We start from the raw sequence: 22,163 nt of genomic DNA on the forward strand, positions 1-22,163 counted from the left end.
GTGCCAACGTGTTCGGCCTCCCGAAGTAGTTTCAGGGAGAAATTCTCCGCACCCCCCCGTCCCCCGCACCCCCCCGTCCCCCGCACCCCCCCGGGACGGGACTTACCTTTCCTGAATGTCCCTCCCAGCGGCGGGTCCCGGCGGCGGTTTGTCAGGTCTTCGACAGGGGCAGAGGCGGCAGCCGGTCTTTCGACCGGCTGCCGCCACCGCCATTCCAATAAAAGTAAACAAAAAACAAAAAACGCCCCCGTGATAGGCTACGTGACGATTAATGTAGCCTATCACGGCTAGATTTGCAAAGTCAGCCGTGATAGGCTACGTAAATCGTCACGTAGCCTATCACGGGTGACTTAAAAAAAAAAAAAAGTGCGTACGGCTAATGGCGGCCCCCATAGGGAGCCGCCATTCATGTTCCTTATTTGGTCGCTGTAGTCTACATAAAAATTTACGTAGACTACAGCGACCAAATAAGGAAAGCAAATGGCGGCTCCCTATGGGGGCCGCCATTTGCGTATGTGCTTTTTTTTTTTTAAAGTCACCCGTGATAGGCTACGTGACAATTAACGTAGCCTATCACGGCTGACTTTGCAGATCTAGCCATGATAGGCTACGTTAATCATCACGTAGCCTATCACGGGGGTGTTTTTTTTTTAACTTTTTATTTTGCGGCCGGGCGAGGCGAGGCGCCTCCTCCCCGGCCTGAATTTTGGCCGGGCGAGGCGGGAAGCCTCCCCTCCTGGCCTGAACTTCGGGGGGAGCAGCGAAGTGCCTCCCCCCCACTGCGAAGCAAGCTGCGAGACCAGGTAAGTGGCTTTCGTGCGCTCCTAGATTCTTCCATGTATGCTAGTGGCTAAAAGGTGGTTGTTTAAATTAGTATGGATGGTTTATGATGGCTGGTGGCTACTAGCTACTGACACTCCACAGACTTGGGTGCAAACAGGAGAAAACAGCTGGAGTTGAGCTGTTAGTCATTAACTGACTAAATCTATAAAAACAACAAAAAGTCCACCCCTGCAGTAAATATCTCACCCACACTCTAGTCTCAGCACTCACATAGCACACCATTCTGCAGCAGGAATTCTCCTCTACCCTTATCACTTGGTATAGAAAGCTAGTCTTGTCTTGGATCACTGAAAGTGAGCCACACAAAAGAGTTGATATGGTTTCTGTAGTTCAAGACAAGATATGACTTTCATTATGTGTATACATGGGTCGCTAGCAGGTGACATTTTTTGGTTTTTAGTAAGGATGTACGAAAGTCTCTTACCTTTTCGATGGGGGGATTTGCAGTGGGGGTAGGCGCTCCGCACCTCCCCCTGAAATCCTAATCCGACCAGCTGCGCTCTGCGGAAATTCCATGGAGCCGCTGTCCGGGGCCACCCGCAGCCTTCCGGAAAACCCCCCACTGCGTACGCAAATGGTGGAGGCTATGGTGGCCACCATTTGCGTTCCCTTTTTTTCACTGTTTTAACCTAGGTAAATATTTACATAAGCTATTACGGTGAAAAAAAGGGGAACGCAAATAGCACTGACTATGCTATTTGCGTTCCCCTTTTTTTTCGCTGTAATAGCTTACGTAAATATTTACATAGGCTAAAACAGTGAAAAAAAGGGAATGCAAATGGTGGCTGCCATAGCCACTGCCATTTGCGTACACTGTTTTTTTTTTTGCTTGCTGTGATAGATAAAGACGTAAATACTTAAGTAGCCTATCACAGCAAAAGCAGCTACACAAATGGCATGGTGGCCGCCATTTGAGTCCGCAGCAGCCGGCCAAGAGACCAGCTGCTGCTGCCGCCACCACCGCTGCATCCGCCACCGGAGCCACTGCTGCTGGAGCCGCTGCTGCCGGAACATCTGCCCCAGGTAACCTTCGTCCCGGAGGGATTCCATGGGGGGGCGGGGGGAGGCCGTTCCGCCACGGATTTCAGGGGGCCAAATGCCAGTGCATTCATTCTCACTGAAATCCGTGGTGGAATTCTCTCCAATACCTAGTTTTTAGTAGCAGAACAAACACTCAGTCCAATGAGCCAATGGCATTATTTTATGCTTTCTTAGGTCAGCTGTCTGCCCTCCAGTACCAGCTAGGGATGTCGGAGAATTCCGCAACGGATCTCAGTGAAGCCGAATGCCAGTGCATTCAGCCCCCTGAAATCAATGGCAGAACAAAGCCCCCCGCCCCACCACCCTGTGAAAGGCACGCGAAATGGAGCACTTACCTGGTGCCGTTTGTGCTGCTTTGCGAATGGCGGCCACATCTGCGGCCGCCATTCACTTCCCCATTTAGGCCATGATAGGCTATGTAAATACTTACGTAGCCTATCACAGCTAATGCAGGGATGCCATTTGCATCCCTGCGGAGGCCGTGATAGGCTACATAGGGATGGCGGAGAATTCCGCCACAGATTCCAGTGACGCCGGATTCTTTAGAATCCAGCACCCCGGAATCCATGGCAGTATGGCCTCCTGCCCCCCCCCCCGCGGAATCCCCCCAGGATGGCACTTACCTGGGGCGGATGCAGCGGATTCGTCGGCAGCGGCGGTTCCGACGGCGGCGGTGCCTCCGGCAGCGGCTGCTCCAGTGGCTGGTCTCCTGGCCGGTTGCAGTAGGGCTGCTGCCGCCGCCATTGCCGTCCTTGGACCATGATAGGCTACGTAAGAATTTACGTAGCCTATCATGGCTAACCTAAACAAAAAACAAAAAAACAACGCAGTGTACGCAAATGGTGGTGGCCACGGTGGCCGCCATTTGCATTCTCTATTTTTCGCCGATTTATCTTATGTAAATATTTACAGAAGATAAAATGGCGAAAAAAAGGGGAACACAAATATTGTAGTGGACGCTATTTGTGTTCCTTTATTTTTCGCCGTTCTAGCCTACGTAAATATTTACGTAGGCTAGAACGGCGAAAAATAAAGGAACACAAATAGCGTTCACTACGCTATTTGCGTTCCCCTTTTTTGCCGTTTTATCTTACGTAAATATTTACGTAAGATAAATTGGCAAAAAAGAAAGAACGCAAATGGCAGCCGCCATGGCGGCCGCCATTTGCGTATGCTTCATTGTTTTGTTTTGTTTTTAGGTTAGTCGTGATAGGCTACGTAAATTCTTACATAGACTATCATGGCTGTCTGGCTGGATGGAAATGGCGGCTGCTACGGCAGCCGCCATTTGCATCTGCACCAGGTTGTCCGCGGCCAGAAATCCGGCTGCAGACGGCCCAGGCCAGCTGCTCCGCGGCCTGGCTGCGGAGCAGAGCCGGCCATCGAGGATTCCGAGCGGGAGGAGCAGATCGCCTCCCCCCCATCGAGGATTCTGGAGGGAGGGATGGAGCGCCTCCCCACACACCGCAAAAGATTCCACGAAAAGGTAAGTGACTTTCGTACATCCCTAAGGCTACGTAAGTATTTACGTAGCCTATCACGACAAAAAAAGGGAATGCAAATGGCAGCCGCCGTAGCCGCTGCCATTTGCGTTCCTGTTTTTTCCCCCTGTGATTGTTGTTGTTCAGTCATTAAGTCATGTCTGACTCTTCGTGACCCCATGGACCATAGCACGCCAGGCCTTCCTGTCCTGCGCTCTCTCCCAGAGCATGCTCAAGTTCATATTCATTGCATCGGTGATGCTATCTAGCCATCTCATCCTCTACCGTCCCCTTCTCCTTTTGTCTTCAATCTTGCCCAGCATCAGAGTCTTTTCCAGGGAGTTTTCTCTTCGCATTACATGGCCAAAGTATTTGAGCTTCAGCTTCAGTATCTGTCCTTCTAATGAGCTGCCAGGGTTGATTTCCTTTAGGATGGACTGATTTGACCTCCTTGCAGTCCAGGGGACTCGTAAGAGTCTTCTCCAGCACCACAGTTCGAAAGCATCAATTCTTCGATGCTCAGCCTTCCTTATAGTCCAGCTCTCACAGCCATACATTACTACTGGTAATACCATAGCTTTGATGATACGGACCTTTGTCGGCAAGGTGATGTCTCTGTTTCTTACTATGCTGTCTAGGTTTGCCATAGCTTTCCTCCCAAGGAGCAAGCATCTTTTAATTTCATGGCTACTGTCACCGTCTGCGGTGATCTTGGAGCCCAAGAAAATAAAATCTGTCACTGCTTCCATTTCTTCCCCTTCTATATGCCAGGAAGTGATGGGGCCAGATGCCATGATCTTCGGTTTTTTAATGTTGGGTTTCAAACCAGCTTTTGCACTCTCCCAAAATCATGATTGCAAATGGTGGCCACTTTAGCCGCCATTTGCGTCCGCAGACTCCAGACGCCTGCGAATGCACTCAGCCAGAGGCTCCACAGAGTTGCCGCAGAGCGGAGCTGGCTGGGTTAGGATTTCGGGGGGAGGTGCGGAGCGCCTCCCCCCCACCGCGAATCACCCCTGCGAAAAGTTAAGTGACTTTCGTTCATCTAAGGATGGACGAAAGTCCCTTACCTGGTCCCACAGCTGTGTTTGGTGTGGGAGGGGAGGCGCTCCATTTCTTCCCCTGAAATTCAGGCTGGCGAGGAGCACCCCGTCTCCCTGGCCACGAAATAAAAAGGTAATTAAAAAAAAAAGACGTGATAGGCTACATAACGATTTACGTAGCCTATCACGGCTAGATTTTCAAAGTCAGCTGAGATAGGCTACGTAAATCTTTACGTAGCCTATCACGGCTGACTTTGAAAAAAAAAAAGCACATCCGCAAATGGTGGCGCCCATGGGCACCTCCATTTGCGTTCCTTGTTTGGGCAGGGGTAGTCTACGTAAAGATTTACGTAGACTACCCCTGCCCAAATAAGGAACGCAAATGGTGGCACCCATGGGTGCCGCCATTTGCGTATGCACTTCCCCCCCCCCAAAGTCAGCCGTGATAGGCTACATAAAAATTTACGTAGCCTATCACGGCTGACTTTGAAAATCTAGCCGTGATAGGCTACGTAAATCGTTACGTAGCCTATCACATGTTTTGTTTTTTACTTTGCGGGGAAATGGCGGTGGTGGCAGCCGGTTGGAAGACCGGCCCCCGCCCCCTCCGAAAAGCCGCTGAAACGCCGCCATGACCCACCGCCGAGAGGGACATTCGAAGGAGGTAAGTCCCATCCCAGGGGGGCGGGGGGGCAGAGAATTTCACCACCAATTTCGGGGGGCCGAATGTGTTGGCATTCGGCCTCCCGGAGATTCGTGGAGAAATTCTCCGCCATCCCTACTAGGGATGTACAAAAGTCACTTACCTTTTTGAAGGGTGACATTTGCGGTGGGGGGGAGGCGGTCCGTCCCTCCCCCCAAAATTCTCTCCATCTGGCTCTGCTCTGCGGAGATTCTGCGGAGCTGCCGGCCGGGGCCGCCTGCAGCTGGACATCCGGCCGCTGGGCAGCCTGCAGAGATGCAAATGGTGGCTGCCGTAGCCGCCACCATTTGCGTCCCTGTATTTTGCCGTGATAGGCTACATAAATATTTATGTAGCCTATCACGGCAGAAAACCCCACAAAACAGCGAACGCAAATGGCAGTGGCTACGGCGGCCGCCATTTGCATTCCCTTTTTTTTCTGTAATAGCCTACGTAAATATTTACGTAGGCTAAAATGGCAAAAAAAAAAAAAGGGGAATGCAAATGGTGGCAGCCGCCACCATTTGCAGTTCGGTCTTTTCTTTCTTTTTTACCTAGACATAATAGGCTACGTAAAGACTTACATAGCCTGTCACTTCTGGGTAAACAAAAAACAAAAAACAACGGCGTATGCAAATGGTGGCAGCTATGGCGGTGGCTACAGCAGCCGCCATCTGCGTTCCTTATTTTTCGCCGTTTTAGTCTATGTAAATATTTACATAGACTATTACGGCGAAAATAAAGGGGAACGCAAATAGCGTAGTGGGCGCTATTTGCGTTCCTTTTTGATTCGCCGTTTTAGCCTACGTAAATATTTACATGTGTTTTTGTACACATATGTATGCGTTTTTTTGTTGTTGTTTTCTTACCCAGAATTGATAGGCTACATAAGTCTTTACTAGGGATGGTGGATAATTTTTCCCCAAATCTCCGGGAGGCCGAATGCCAACGCATTCGGCCCCCCGAAATTGGTGGTGAAATTCTCCGCCGCCCCCCCCCCCGGTATGGGACTTACCTCGTGCGAATGTCCCTCTCGGTGGCGGGTCCTGGCGGTGTTTCGGTGGGGGGGGCGGCGGCCGGTCTTCTGACCGGCTGCTGCCGCCGCCATTGCAAAATGGCAAAAGAGAGCTTTGGCTATTGGGCAGTATAGAACTGAAATAAATAAATAAAATAAATAATAAAATAAAAAAGTAAAGTAAAAAACAACAACAACACCCGTGATAGGCTACGTAACGATTTACGTAGCCTATCACGGCTAGATTTCCAAAGTCAGCCATGATAGGCTACATAAATCATCACGTAGCCTATCACGGGTGACTTTGAAAAAAAAAAGCGCATACGCAAATGGCGGCACCCATGGGGCGCCACTATTTGCGTTCCTTGGTTTGGCACGTCTAGTCTACGTAAAGATTTACGTAGACTACGGCGAAAATAAGGGCAACGCAAATAGCGTTCCCTTATTTTCGCCGTAGTCTACGCAAATCTTTATGTAGTCCAGACGTGCCAAACTAAGGAACGCAAATAGTGGCGCCCCATGGGTGCCGCCATTTTCGTACGCACTTTTTTTTTTTCAAAGTCACCCGTGATAGACTACGTGACGATTTACATAGCCTATCATGGCTGACTTTGGAAATCTAGCCGTGATAGGCTACGTAAATCATTACGTAGCCTATCACGTTTTTTTTTTCTTTTCACTTTTTGTTTTGTGGCCGGGGAGACGGGGCGCTTCTCCCCGGCCTGAATTTCGGCCGCGCGAGGCGGGGCGCCTCCCCCCCCTCGCCTGAACTTCGGGGGGAGAAGCAAAGCGCCTCCCCCCCACCGTGAAGCAAGCTGCAGGACAAGGTAAGTCCCTTTCGTCCATCCCTAGTCTTTACGTAGCCTATCACGGTTAAATACAGGGACACAAACGGCGGCGGCTATGGCCGCCGCCATTTGCATCCCTGCTGCCCAGCAGCCGGATGTCCGGCTAGGGGCAGAGCCGGCCGGCAGCTCCGCAGAATCCCCGCGGAGTGGAGCTGCCTGGGCAGGACTCCAGGGGGAGGGACGGAGCGCCTCCCCCCCCTCTGCGAAGCAGATCCGCGAAGCGGTAAGTGACTTTCGTACATCCCTACTTGGGAGGAAAGCTATGGCAAACCTAGACAGCATAGTAAGAAACAGAGACATCACCTTGCCGACAAAGATTCGTATAATCAAATCTATGGTTTTCCCAGTAGCAACATATGGCTGTGAGAGCTGGACTAAAAGGAAGGCTGAGCGCCAAATAATTGATGCTTTCGAACTGTGGTGCTGGAGAAGACTCTTATGAGTCCCCTGGACTGCAAGGAGGTCAAATCTGTCCATCCTAAAGGAAATCATCCCTGACTGCTCATTGGAAGGCCAGACACTGAAGCTGATGCTCAGATTGAAGGCAAAAGGAGAAGGGGACAGCAGGGGATGAGATGGCTAGATAGCATCACCGATGCAATGGACTTGAGCACACTCCGGAAGAGTGCGCAGGACAGGAAAGCCTGGCGTGCTATGGTCCATGGGGTCACGAAGAGTCGGACATGACTGTACGACTGAACAACAACAATTTCAGCACAAACAAGGGCTCTGATTCCACTTGGGCTTGATGATCAACTGATCTGCAATGAGTTGACTGCTGCAAGAAACCAAGAGACCATTTTGATGAATGTAAAGTGCTCCAGACTTTGGAAAGATGCAACGTCTTGTCTCCTGCCTCATCCATCTCAACTTTTCGTGCCATTGCAACAATGGATATGGCTACAGAGGTGATACATGGATCTCTGCTCATTGTTGAAATACTGGGTCAGAAGCAATTGCTTGCCTTCATTCAGGAAAGAATCTTGGTGCCAACAGAGAGAACTTTGCAAATGAAATTCCTAGGGATGTCAGAGAATTCCACCACGGATCTCGGTGAGGCCAATGCCAGTGCATTCAGCCCCCCAAAATCTGTGGCAGAACGGCCTGCCCCCCCGCCCCCCTGCGGATCCCCCCCGGGACGAGACTTACCTGGGGCGGATCTTCCGGGCGGCGGCAGCTCCGGCAGCGGCTTCGGCAGCAGCTCCAGTGAAGGCAGCAGCAGCGGCCAGTCTTCCGACCAGCTGCTGCCGCCATTTCCAGGCTTGTGAAAAGAAAAAAAAAAAAAGTTGTGATAGGCTACGTAAAGATTTATGTAGCCTATCATGGCTAGGTTTAAAAAAAATTTAAAAAAGACGTCATGGTTGGGGGTGAGTTTAAAAAAAACAACGCGTACGCAAATGGCTACGGCCGCTGCTATTTGCGTTCCTTCTTTTTACCATCTTAATCTACGTAAATATTTACATAGACTATGACGGCGAAAATCAAGGGGAATGTAAATAGTGTAGCAGGCGCTATTTGCATCCCTTTTTCATTCACCATTTTAGCTTACGTAAATCTTTACGTAGGCTAAAACGGGGAATCAAAAGGGGACGCAAATGCCGCCCGCTACGCTATTTGCGTTCCCCTTGATTTTCGCTGTCATAGTCTACGTAAATATTTACATAGATTAAGACGGTAAAAAGAAGGAATGCAAATGGCAGCAGCCGTAGCTGCCGCCATTTGCGTACGCGTTTTTTTTTTTTTAACCCAGAGCCCTCCACGGCCGGAAATCCGGCTGCGGACAGCTCTGGCTGGGCCTGGCTGGCTGCTCTGCAGAGCTGCCTCAGAGCACAGCCGGCCGTTCGAGGATTCCGGGGGGGAGGAATGGAGTGCCTCCCCCCCTGGCCAGGATTCCGGGGGAAGGGACGGAATGCCTCCCCCCCCACCATCAACATAATCCGCGAAAGGTAAGTCACTTTCGTACATCCCTAGAAATTCCATGCTCCATTAAAGAAGGTAAAAGCTTCAACATTTGCATGTCTTTACATGGTGCAGACTCAAACAAACAAGAAAGCAAGTCCCCATAAAAGCTGATCGGAACATCTTGCATTGCTTAATCATGGCTTATGGAGCAGCAAGTGGTACAACTACAAGAAATATTGCAACATGAACTGAGGCCATTGCCAATTGTTCTCGCAGAACTGAATGCAGACCTCAGAACAGGAAATGAATCAGTCCTTGGAGATATTTTAACAAATGATATCCATTGTCCTCCACAGGTCACACTTGAAGGTACTTCACGTCTTGTGATTGATGGACAAGTATGTATGGTGGCACTAGAGAAACCAACTGGCTGTAGCACTTTTGGTGACCGGTCTCTGACAGTTCCATGAAATCTGTATTTCACAGTGGTCAGCATTTTGACAGAACTGACATTACATTTGATAGATATAGGTCAGATTCTATCAAAGGAGGGACAAGACACAAATGATCAAGGGGACTTCAGCCAATTCAGAGATTTGTTGAAGACAGAAACATTTCACTTCTAACCAACTGGGCAAATTTCTTGGCTCTGCTAGACAGTAAGGCTGATCTTGCATGTTTCCTTTCAGAACAACTTATACTACAAGCACCCAAGAACAAGGCTATCATTGTTTCTGGAGGATTCAAAGAAGACAGTGAGGTCCTCCAATCCCACTGTGGATATAAGTGCACTGATAGTCACACATGAGGAGGCTGATACAAGAACTGTACTGCACTGTAGGCATGCAAATGCCAGCACTGTTGCTGAATCAGCACGTGACACGGATGTTCTTGTACTAGTAGTGGCTCATTTCAGCAGCTGACTTGTGAAAGGCTGTGGATGAAATCAGGCACATCAGCAGAGTCAAAGTATATTCCTGTGCATACTGTATGTGCCAAGCTGTGTCATTCAGTGCAAGATCTGACTGACACCATTCCATTTCATGCAATCACTAGCTGTGATGCTGTATCCCACATTGCTGGACATGGCAAGAAAACCACTTGGAAAGCATTTTGCTCAGAACCTGATCTTAAAAATCTAGGAAAAGGTGATCTTAACCAACAACCATACTGAGAAATTTGTCTGCAAGATGTCTTCCAAATGACGGCAACTGTGATAAGGCAAGTCTAGTTTTATTTGGCAAATGGTGGTCACCTGAAGCATTGCCTCCAACAAATGATGCACTTAAGTTCCACATATAGACAGCTCATTATCAGCATGGAGGCAAGCAACTTGTAATATTCCATTCTTACTTGCACCAGAAAAAATGGAATGGACCCAATGCAATTGTTTTTTTTTTTGCCAAAGCTCATGTCACTATCTGCAATACCTGATGCTTGTGAAGAAACCATCAGATGTGGATGCTGCACTGGATGCAGATCGAACAAATGTAGTTGTATGAAAGGGAAAATGCAATGCATGACAGCATGCAAATGCAGAACTAAAGCATGAACGAGTAACGTAATAACCTCCTACATTAGATGAGTTTTAACTGCTTTTTCAGTGGTGATAAATGTTCAAAGTTTGAAGCAACAGACAGCATGATACATAAAACCTGTAGCTGCATTTACTAAAATACAATTTAAGAACATATGCAGAGCTATTTTATTTCGTTCTGCTGACCAAAAAATGTTAATGTCGGAAAATTAGTCTGTAAGAAAAATAGCCATTTCACATTTAATTAGTAAACAAAATAAAATTACAAGTACAAAAAAACACAAATTGGGCTTGGTAAACAGCATTTTTGAATTCAGCACATTCAAATTAGGTAGAAAAGAATGTTTACCAACTGTTCACTAAAAATGCCCCCTAAGTTGCTCTTTTGGGGAATTTGTCCTAGTCCATACATAACAACAATGAAAAACATAACAAACAAGGCAGGTAAAACACATAAATAAAATTTTAAAAATCAATAAATACAAGAAGTTGAAAAATTGCAGTATATTTAAACTGGTCATACAGTTATGAAACCAAACACTAAAACTAAAAACTAGATACATTGTCTAGCAAAAACATGTTTGTCTGTTGACAGGAAGTTATCAGAGGAGGGGCTAGATGGGCCTCCCTTGACAAGGAGTTTCATAGCTTGAGAGCAGCCACAAGAAGGCCTTCTCTCAAGTTCTTGCCAAATGCACCTCAGATGTTCAGCTACGGTATGGTCTTTCAGATAACTTAGCCCCAACTTGGTCACCTAAGGCTTTGCATGCCAAAAAGAGTCATTTGAATTGTGCCCAGAAATGGACTGCTAGCCAGTGAAGCTGTTGCAATGTGAGAGTCATGTGTTCTCTATAACTGACACTAGTCAACAGTCTGGCTGCAGCATTTTTACTTAGCTGAACTTTTAAATTATTCTTCACAAGCAGACCCACCTAGAATGCATTACAGGAGTCCAAACAAGCCTTGCGTCACTATGGCCAGAGCTCACATATCCAAGAATGGGCTCAGTTGGCACACCAAAAGCACTCCTGCCCCCACTGCCTAAAGCTGGGCAGCAAGTTCAGAGTGAATCCTGGTTTATACCCAATATGCAAACCTGAGTCTTCAAGGGGAGTGACCTTCCCATCCAAGGCAAGTTGACCCCCCCCTTTTTCCTAATATGCTTTCTACTGAGAAGGCCAATCTCTATTTTATCTGAAGTAAGCTTTATTTTTATTTTTATTTGCCTTCATCCAGTCCATTACTGATTTTAGATACCAATTCAGAACTTGAACAATTTCCTTGGATTTAGAAGGGCAAGGACAGTTGGGTGTCATCCACATATTGTTGACATCAAAAGTCTGGATGACCAAAACTCTGGATGACCTCATCCAGCAGGTTCATGATTCATGTAGATGTTAAATAGCATGGGGGCCAATAGCCAAGGCACTGAGCAGGAGTCCCCAGCACCACCTTCTGAAATTGCCTCTCCAAGAAAGACCGGAACCACCATAAAAACATGCCTCCAAGTTCCATCTGAGTCAGGCAGTCCAGAGTGATATCATATTCAATGGTAATGAAAGCCATAGAGAATTCCAGAATAACCAAGAGGGCTATACTCTACCTGTCCAGTTCCAGGTGTACATCATTACACGCTTGAACATCTTGTCCAGTAATGGAATATTAGAAACCGTCCTGAAATTATCCAATATGATGGGGGTTTAGGGAATTGTTGTTGTTTTAAATAATATTTGTATTGATTTTTATATCAGTGCAAACAAACTTTTCACACTCTAAACAATGATAGAGTAAACGAAACTTTACAACTAAAAAAACACCATGGCTTTAGGTCTTGATAGGTTTCCACGTAGCCTTTTTATAAGAGAATCACCATCAATAGCTATAACTTCTGCTTCCTTAGACTAGGGATGGCAGAGAATTCCGCCACGGATTCCAGTGAGGCCGGATTCTTTAGAATCTGGCCCCCTGGAATCCGTGGCAGCACAGCCTCCTGGCCCCCCACCCACCCCACGGAATCCCCCGGGATGGAACTTACCTGGGGCAGATGTGGCAGCTTCGCCGGCAGCTCTGGTGGCGGCGGCTGGTCTCCTGGCCGGCTGCAGCCGGGTTGTTGCGGCCGCCATTGCTGTCCTTGCAGCTGTGATAGGCTACATAAGAATTTACATAGCCTATCACGGCTAACCCCCCCTCCAAAAACCCAGCATACGTAAATGGCGGTGGCTATGGCGGCCACCATTTGCATTCCCTATGTTTAGCCGTTCTAGCCTACGTAAATATTTATGTAGGCAATTACAGCGGAAAAAAAGGGAACCGCAAATAGCGTAGTGGGCGCTATTTGCATTCTTTTTTTTTTTCGCCGTTTTATCCTACGTAAATATTTACATAGGCTTTTACGGCAAAAAAAGAAGAAACGCAGATCGCGCCCACTACGCTATTTGCGGTTCCCTTTTTTTTCTCCGTAATTGCCTACGTAAATATTTACGTAGGCTAGAACGGCGAACAATAGGGAATGCAAATGGCGGCCGCAGTAGCCTCCATTTGCGTATGCCTTTTTTTTTTTTTTTGCCCAGCCGTGATAGGCTACGTAAAGACTTATGTAGCCTATCACAACTGCCTGGCTGGACGCAAATGGCGGCCGCTATGGCGGTCGCCATTTGCGTCCACATCAGCCAGTCCGCGGTTGGAAATCTGGCTGCGGACGGCCCTGGCCGGCTGCTCTGTGGAGCCGCCATGGAGCACAGCCAGCCAGGCAGGATTCTGGGCAGGAGGACCAGATTGCCTCCCCCCATCAAGGATTCCAGGGTGAGGGATGGAGCACCTCCCCCCCCACTATGAACACAATCCACGAAAAGGTAAGTGACTTTCATACATCCCTACCTTAGACTCTTCAAAAATGTTTATCATAGAGCCATAGAATAGTAGGGTTGGAAGGGGCCAACAAGACCATTGAGTCCAACCCCATTATAAAATAATGTAACCATTGTCACAAAACGGAGATCCTCCACTTTTCACACGTAAAGGGTGGAAAGCTAATTATTACACTATCAAGCGTTTCAGATATCACAGGTGTTCTTCCAACATTATGAAGTGCCTACTTTGCTAAAATAAGCAGAAAGGTCATTTTATCTATAAAATTTCCCTCAAGACATTTGAGCATGATTATTATTATAAAGAGACAGCATAAGGATGTGCAGTTAAGATAGATAGAGAACAATAAACCAAAAGCACACCAAATACAATCTGGACCTGGAATAGGAGAAAAAGTGAATCACATTCAAAGACTTTAGCCCTGTTCATTAGCAGCTGCTTGCACACTGAGGCACCGCAGGACCCCTGCAACTAGGTATCCTGGCCACGTGAAGTCCCTGCACATCAGCAGCCATTTTGCACATTGAGATTCCTTTTCAAACAACCACACTTAGGGTGCCATCTTATCCAGATAAGCAGCCATCACCGAACTCAGAGGCGACCACCTATCCAAAGCAGGGCAGGAGTAGCACGGAGGGGATCATTCCCTTCGTGCTTCTCCTGCCCTGCTTTTCGGCTAGACAGCTGATTGCAGCTGTCTAGCCATGGGAGGATGGAGTGGGGAAGGAGGCTGCTGTATGACACATTGGATGTGTCATACAGGCATTTCTGCCTTCCCCGCCCCGGAACGCCCCCAGGGAATGCACCATTTTGGCCACTCCATGCTCCTCTTGTGAGTGCAGAGGATGGGGTTGTTCTGCACTGCCTCTGAGACAGCACAGGAATACCAACCTCAGAGCACGAGCTCTGAGGTCAGTTCCCGGAAAACAACATATCCTATGGATGTCTAGCCTTTGTCCAGTGGCCATAGGATTGCTCCCTTAATGACAGATGCATGACATCAGGAGTGGGGCTAAAGATGTAGCTCCATCCTGCTTCAACACAATAAGGCCCTACACACAAGTAAGATGTGAATAGGGCTCATGTCTCCTTCAGTTGAAGAACAGCTATAAACATGATGATTAAAACAGTTTTCCATATAGTTACAGCGAAGGACCGAAATCAGGGGAAATTGGAATACAATTTGGAAGACAGCCCAAATCCATCTGAATTCCATTCCAGCTTGTAACAGGGTTCGTGGTCATCACCACTGCCAGTCACCCCTCCCTGCCAAGTTCTCACCCACTTCACAATCAGACTTACCCTTGTGAAGGGGGAAGGTTCATGGATGGCAGGCTTTCACCCTACCAGAACTGTATCAAGAGGTATCAGCTGAAACTACAACTCCTATCTACCCTAGAAGAAAATGCTGTTCCTGTCAGAACACTTAAAGATGACCACTGAAACACTTCTCCTGTTACTATTGACTCCTGGTGCCAGGTAGGACTTATATCGAAAAATAAATGTGAACGATGGAGCCAAAAGACTATGAAATGCAGATGCAAGATGTCTCAATAGGTATGCAAGGTATGGACAGTAACCATTTATAACAGTAATTATTGGTGACAAATCTTCCTAACTTTGTTATGCACTTGCAGTAGGAAATAAATCCACAGTTCTGATCAAGAACAAAATCACATTTACTAAGAAATTCTACTTTGGCAATTTTATGCTGGAGCCTCCTTCTGAAGCTTTTGTTGTTGAAGCATGATGACTTTCAGGTCAGTAGCAGAGTGTCCTGTGAGATCAAAATGTTCTACTGATATGTGAATGTGCCACTCTTGATGTCAGATTTATGTCCTCTTCTTTTGTGAAGAGGCTGGGTTGTTTGTACTATGCAGCGAACAGAAGGGCATTGGAAGGATTTCTGGAATGAGGTGGCTTTTCTATGTTCATAGCATAGCCACACCATGATGTCAAGAAAAGAAATCTGCTCTGTGACTGGTTCAGGATTTGTTCACATTCTCACAGAATCTCTCAAGGGTTGTGTGGCCAACCATCACCACTTGCTTCACCCAAAAGCAGAGCTGATTCTGTCCAGTGGTAGCAGATATCACCTGAAAGTGATTTCCCATGTGGTGACAAAAGGCTGCAGGCAAGCTGGAAAATGGTGGTGGTACTGGAAGCAGGCATGGCAGTGTTGGAGCAAGGAGGAGATGAGGGAGAAAAAGAAGCTTGGCGGAGATAGGAGACCAGGCAGAGAGAAAGCTAAAGGAGACATTCATTCATTCATTCATTCATTCATTCATTCGTTCATTATATTTCCATAGCTGAAGCTCTCTGGGCAGTTCACAAAAATGAGATGATGAGAGAGACTGTAGGAAATGGAGAAGTCAGAACAGAATGTAGAGGAAAGCTTGAGTCCAACCAGCCAGGTCTGAGCAGAGGCTCAGGAAGAGGGATGAGACAGCAGCCAAAATGGAAGCCAGAACCTGGTCCTTAGAGTGCACATGGCATGGGCCTTCTGAAGGTGGGAATGCTCAGGGTCATGTAGATGGGGCACACCTTTTAAGGGGAAATTATTGCCCAGGTGGTGGGAAGAAAGTATCAGGAACCAAGATGGCCAAGCCAACAGGAGACACCACCTTTGTAAGCTTCCATTCCAACAATAAAAGCTTACCTAACAGCATTGACATTTTGGCATTTCTGGCTGTTCCTAAGAGTAAGACATCGATTGACACCTCTGATGTATACATAAGCCTGCTCTCCAAGCCTCCTCCCCATGGGTCCAGTAATAAGGTTAGCACACGCATGCATGGTTTGTTTGGGATACTATCTCATTTCTAATTTGAAGAAGCAAATTAATAAAACAAACAAATAAATAGGGTGGCAAATTCTTTAAATAATATTGCATGCTTGAAAGAGGGACATGACTTGCCATTAAAACTATATGTTGCTGCTTCATGGGGAAGAAGGTGAGGGTCAATGCTGTTGCTTTACTTTAGAATTGGAGCTATGGATCAGTTTAATAACAACAAAAAAGCTTGTCAGATGAGGTTCTGGAACAGAAAAGAAATGAAACACAAAATGTGTCATAGAGAAAGTGAAGGAAGTTGCCTCATTTCTTTTACCGCCTTCCTCCTGCCCCAACAAGTAAGAAGGAACAAATAGGCTGTAATCCAATTCTGCATCTTTCTTCTGCTCTACTGCTGCGTGTTTTTATTTTAAATCAATATATTTGAAATGTCTGGTGGTAGTAAGGATTTCACTAACCAAATCTTTCTTCACACACATTCATCATGCTGTCGACACCATTGCACGTGCCATGTGTGGTGTTGAATTCTCCAGTGCTATATTAGTAAGAATTTTTTTAAAGTAATACGCTAACGACATGTCAATCATTATAGAAATGTTGCTCTTCTGTATCTTAAATAAGAATTTATAAAATCAACGTCCTCAAAAATAACAAGCACATTATTTCAGAATGATGATGATGGTGGTGATGAAAAATCTAATTATGACTGGTTTACTTGACAGATGTGGATTACTGGGTACAAATGCTGTTCATATGGTTGTAGTCTACTTTTGTCATGACCTTCTAATGTAAACTGAGGCTCGAAACTATACATGTCACAGCAGCAGCTCAGTGTGCTTTTGCCTGGATCTACTCTGATCACACCACAGTTGGAGAGGGCTCAACCCTCCCCCTGCCCATCATGTATGCCTCTGCAGCCCCTCTCACAAACACCTTAATCCCAGCCAAGCTCACTTCCAGTACTGGAGCCTGATTTTTTTGGGTGGGGAAGAGTTAGCTGGACGAAGCAGACGTCCCTGCCTCTTCCCCCTCACAGCTGTCTGGGCAGCATAGTTCCCTCACCTTCGGACAGGTTGACAGAGACAGAGATTCAGTGACATTGGTTTTATAGGTGCAGAATAGGTGATTAACCTTAGAAGTTTCAAACTGGTTAACTTGGAAGCTAATGGCAGGTGGCTTAGATGAAGGTACAATACAGAACCAGGTGGATAATTATAGTCAGAAGCATAGTCTTAGAATAACAATAGGGGTTCAAAGCCCTTAGAAATCCAGATTCACAATACAAGATTCAGAACACGTTATTGTCCATGATTCAAGAACAGGCATGGCTGAGAAGCCCCAGGCTGAATCAGCTTCAAGGATACAGAAATACGTTATGACAAGACAGAGTCCTGGCTTGTTGGAGAAGTTCCATACTTCAGGATCCCACATTGCAAGTCAAGCTAAATCCAGGAATTCCAGAATAAATTCATGACTCAAGTTTATTCACCACAAGAGCTCTCCAGGTGATTTAGAGACATGCCCCTCCAGCAACTGAGAGGGTTGGGAGACCCTGCTGAATGGGGCGAGCTGTGATGCAGGGGAGGGAATCCCTGAAAATTGGGCAGAGCGACCTCTGCAAGCTGAGTCCTCCTTCTGTTCACTAAAATCCTGACTCAAACCCATAGACTTCAAAGAAGTAAACTATAGAGGCAGTGGAGATTAAGTATTCCACATACCCCCTTTTGATCTTTTTTACAGATGCCCTTTTTGAGCTATGCCCCTCATCTCTCACTTTCTATGTAACTGGGCAGATCTGGATTTAAAGACACAGGTCTGCAGCCATTATATGTAGTCTGAAAGGGAAAAAAAATAAAAATGAATCTATAAAAATAAATTCTAGGTCTTGGGAAACCCAATAGCATTGACTTTAGTAGCACAAAGGCAGATTTTAGATGTTCACTGTCATGTTCTTTTTAAAATTAGCTTATGCTTCCTCAAGATTGTAAATAGACTGAGATGGCTCGGCATTGGTTCATGAGCTCAGATTTCTCATTCCTGGATAGCTACCATTCCAGTGGAAGGGGAAACATTGATCTGGGAAATTAAGTATAAATGGGCTGGGAAGTATATGTCTCATTAAGTATGGCCAGATAAAAAGCTGCTGATTGGAGTCAGCTGGTACTAGACCATATCTGTGAAAATATGGCATCATTCTTCTGAATACATACAAATGCAAGTCCCAAATGCCATCTCTCTGTGCTCTTATGAAGAGCAGAAGTATTTGAAACCATGTACATATACTGCCACCGAAATTGAAAATTAGGACTGTGGACAGTGCTGCTTTGTAAAAATGCTGTCATTAAGTCTCTGAATGTTTCCATGGATAGGGTTTTCACAACCTCATCACAATAATCAAATGTATGTGACTCTGTAGCGGCCAACAGATACTGGCTGAGATCACAATCATGTTCCTCCACGTAAGTCGGGGGGTTGGACTCCATGGTCTTATAGGCCTCTTCCAGCCCTACTATTCTATGATTCTATGACTATTCTATGAAGTCAAGCATTGTGGCAGAAGCCATTGCCACAGTGCTTGTAGAGTCATCTTGTGAGCATGGGTTCCTTTTTCATAGTCCTTTCCTGTCATAACATGCGTAGCAGTGTTTTCACCTAATAGTCCACTTTCTGTCCACAGCTGGATCAATCCAGAGTCCACCTATCTAGGTTTCAGAACTTTGTCATTTTAATCTTATGAGTGTCATTTTAACCCTTTGTTTTCTGATTGAATATGTCTTTTGCCTTCAATTTTTTATATGTTCCTGTGAGAATTCAGCTTGGTAAACATGATATTTTGCTTCAGCATATTCAAATTAGGGGGGGAAATACCTGTTCACCAGCTTTTCACCAAAAATGCCTCTTACTTCATAACAAGGCACTTTTCTGGAGCCCTAGTCTAGTATTTTACTTTATATTTTACTATTGTTTTCCATCTTGGGCACCATTTGATGGAAAGATGCTAAATGTGTGTGTGTGAGGGGGTGGGGTGGGTGGGTCAGGTCATGCTTAATAATACCAACACCAGTGCATTCTTTATAAATTCGAAAGAGAGCCTTCACACATTCAAGGTGGACATCTATAGGTTCTGTCTGCATGATCAGAGACTCTCCTTTTTGCAGCATTCCCCATCACACATATAGAGCTTTTGCACAAACAGTGCATACATAGATATGAACAAGAATTTTGTTTCCATTAATTTAAGATCAGATCATGCCCTGTTCACACCCCTGAACATGAATGCAAATGTGAGTACTTTCTGCATGCAAAACTCACTCATTCTCGAGCTTGTGATGCACATTCACAAAATGTGTACTTTAGAAAAATGTGCAATTAAAAATTTTGCATTTTGGAAAAATACACATTTTCACACTTTAGTCAATGGGAGAAGTATATATTTGAGGAACACACTTTTAAAAAAAAGTGCACCCAGAGGCAAACTTTTCCTGTTCAAATGTGGAGGGAGGGCCTCACAATTGGAACAGGAACAAGGTACACCAAGTTTTGAGGTGGAACTCAGAGAACTTTGACAAGCTCAACCCTCTCTGATTCTTCCATTCCTAAGTGTACATGTATAGGCTCTGTTCTACAGTGTATTTGTATAGGCTTTGTTCAGAAATTATTATAAATATTAATGGGGCAAGGAGCCCAGCAGGCCCAATCCTTACCCCTCTCCCCACCCCCACCACACACATAGTGAGCAATATCCATGAAGTCTGTAAGCATGGTGTTCCTTCAACTGTCAACAAAATATTTTTTGATACCTTCCAAAACCATATAATCCAGCCCAAGATCAGGTGAATATATCATAACTGATCTTTCAGGCCCTTTTAAATGCTTGTAACAAATTGCTTCTTTTGAAGCTTAGTAACGGTAGCCTCTAGCCAATGCAGAATATTTTATGCTTATTATGTTCAACAAAGTTGCTGAATAGAATGACTATATGCATTCGTTGTTTGGGGATTTTGACTAATAGCACTGCAGTTCATGCCATGTGACCCAAAGGCTCTTGTGATCAAGAAGGCAGCTGTCTTTTTCTAAATTAACAAATCCAAACAATATTAAGATCCAAAGAATTTGTCATTGCCAAGTGAAATTTAGAGCACCCTTCAAAATATAAGTGTACATTTGCATTGGATGACATTAGAATTAAAAGGTATGAAAATGGATTAAAGAGAGGTGGTGATCCTGATTATTATTATTATTTTAAAAAACCTTACATTAAATGGCTGCTGAAAGACAAGCAATGAGTTCAATCTGCCTGAGACGGTTGTTACCACTCTTGCTGATGACATGTCTCTCTATACATATCTGAAATGCACTTTTCCATGTTCAGTGAATAAGCCCTCCTGGAAAATTAATGATTAGAAAGAATGGCTCTGGTGCTAGGGGAATCTCTTCCCCCTGTGACCCTATCTCTATTCTGCTGGAGGACAGGCACATGTCTGTCTGGTAGAGCTGGCCCAGAAACTAGCACATGTTACCAAACTACAAAGGAGTACAGTGTAAGCAACTTTAGGAACTTTCATCTAGATAGCAGAGTCCTCAGCTACCTGGGAGAGAGTACAAAAGAGGAGGCAGGCTTTTCCAGGACGGAGTGATAGATAAAAAAGAGAGATGAGGCAGCATCAAGCCAAAAGCAACTGCACAGTGATGTTTCAGCATATGGAGAAAGGGACATGGAAGTGGTAGACGTATGTGAGTGAGTGAGGGAGGGAAGGAGGGAGGGAGGGAGGGAGGAGGAGGAAAAATCAGAGGAATGGAGGAAGAATGAGATATTGCAAACTTGTATCTGTCCTTCCTTTATGATCTGCAGGGAGAGCAGGGTTTCTCAGCATCAAGGTACATCTAAAGGGAGCAGGCATTCAATCATGCCACAGCCAGGCTTTTATGGGCAAGGCCATGGGTTGCAAGGGGCAACCAAACCAGGGTTTCCAGTTGCCTGCCACATCACTCTCCGAAAGTACAAAAGTTCAAAGGGAGAGAGGGCATCTTGGCTGAGATCTTCAAGGCACAGAGAGAGAAAGAGATTGGAACATGAAGGCCAGCAGGGACACTCTCAAACAAAGTAGAATGAAGAACACCATAGAGTTTAAGGACAACCATTTGTAGTCCTAGAAAACCAAAACAACAACAACAACCTCAAAGCATATAAACTTGGATGGCACTTGAAGGGGAATTTCCACACAAACAAAAGGCTAAGTGTATTGTGCCTTTCAGACTAGAAGAGTACTTGACCCTGGATATGTGTGTTCTGTTGCTACTTAGTAGATCATACAAGAAATCAGAGCTTTCTGTACGCAACTGAGAGGTGGCAAGGTGCTGTCTTGATTGTTTTAGGGCTTGTGGTCCTTCAGATGTTTTGGCCTATAACTCCCATGAGCCCTAGGCAACATAGCCAATGGTGAGGGATAATGGGAGTTTTAGGCAAAAACATCTGGAGAGCTGTAGTTTGCCATCTCCCTTTTTAGGATATGGGGACTTTTGGCATTTGCATGTTTAATAGCTCTTTAGCCCAGGCAAAGGGGACCAAGAAGTTATCTTGTCCATACCAATAGAGGGTGGTGACTAGCTGTGCAAATAGACCTTGCCCTGGGGTTATCTCTACACCAGCCTAAAATTCTTCATTTAAAACAGAGCTTTCTGCTTCTGTTTTAAATGCAGGATCACACCTGACTTCCTTTACATGCGCTTCCTTTCCCCCCTCCACGCTCCTCCCCGTATCTGAGTTTTCCACTGTCATTGTTCTCACTCCTCTTCTTGTCGCTTTTCCTCTTTTCACAGAGGAAACTGAAGCGGAACACAATGGGGTAAATTGATAGCTCATTATCTGTGATCTATTTAAAAATGGAACAAAGGGTATTTACGGTTCAATCCTATCGGGCTAGGTGGCTGCCTCCGAACTCAGAGGCAACCGCCTATCCAATGCAGGGCAGGAGCAGCGCAGAGGGGATCTTCCCCTCTGTGCTTCAGCTGCCCTGCATTCGCAGCTAAACAGCCGATTTCAGAAGTCTGAGCGGGGGGGGGGGGGATGCTGGATTACACATAGGAAGCGTCAGCAAGGCACGTCCAC

Source organism: Heloderma suspectum, chromosome 3 (assembly GCF_057233095.1).
Source record: "Heloderma suspectum isolate Gila_16-S chromosome 3, 16-S_ref, whole genome shotgun sequence".
Classification (NCBI taxonomy): Eukaryota; Metazoa; Chordata; class Lepidosauria; order Squamata; family Helodermatidae; genus Heloderma; species Heloderma suspectum.